Source organism: Capsicum annuum, chromosome 8, assembly GCF_002878395.1.
Source record: "Capsicum annuum cultivar UCD-10X-F1 chromosome 8, UCD10Xv1.1, whole genome shotgun sequence".
Taxonomy (NCBI): Eukaryota; Viridiplantae; Streptophyta; class Magnoliopsida; order Solanales; family Solanaceae; genus Capsicum; species Capsicum annuum.
The window spans coordinates 162,795,136-162,795,611 of NC_061118.1; the positions used below are offsets into that span (position 1 = coordinate 162,795,136).

Genomic DNA, 476 nt, shown 5'->3' on the forward strand with positions numbered 1-476 from the left:
TGGAAGCATTCAGATTTGGGAAAAGAGTGCACCTTAGGGGGCATGGTAAAATGGAAACCCATTGTTTGAGTCAGAACTCATTTCCTCAATTTGGATTTGGGTCAATGATGTGACAAGACAGGGCAAGTGTTAGCGATTTGGAACAAAGATGAAAGGAACGAGTGCTGGGCAGATACCTGAAAAGCCAAGATCTGCTAGCCACTACTAAGTTTTTAACTGACAAATTTTTCTGCAAGCCACCACTAAGTTTTTAACTGACAAATTTTCTTTGTTGAAACAGGGGCAAATTCGTTTTACTTGATTCAGCTACCATTGAAAATGTACATCCATGGGATTTTACTTTCTGTTCAGGACCCTCCTGAAAAATGAGATTTTACTTTCTGTTCAGGACCCTCCTGAAAAATGGGACTTTACTTTCTGTTCAGGACCCTTCTGAAAAATGAGATTTTACTTTATGTTTAGGACCCTCCTGAAAA

General features: G+C 39.3%; 1 pseudogene; it reads left to right on the top strand.

Annotated features, from left to right (window-relative positions):
* Positions 1 to 318: 318 nt before the first annotated feature.
* The window catches only part of LOC107879452, a 25,839-nt pseudogene continuing 25,681 nt past the window's right edge, over positions 319 to 476 (top strand).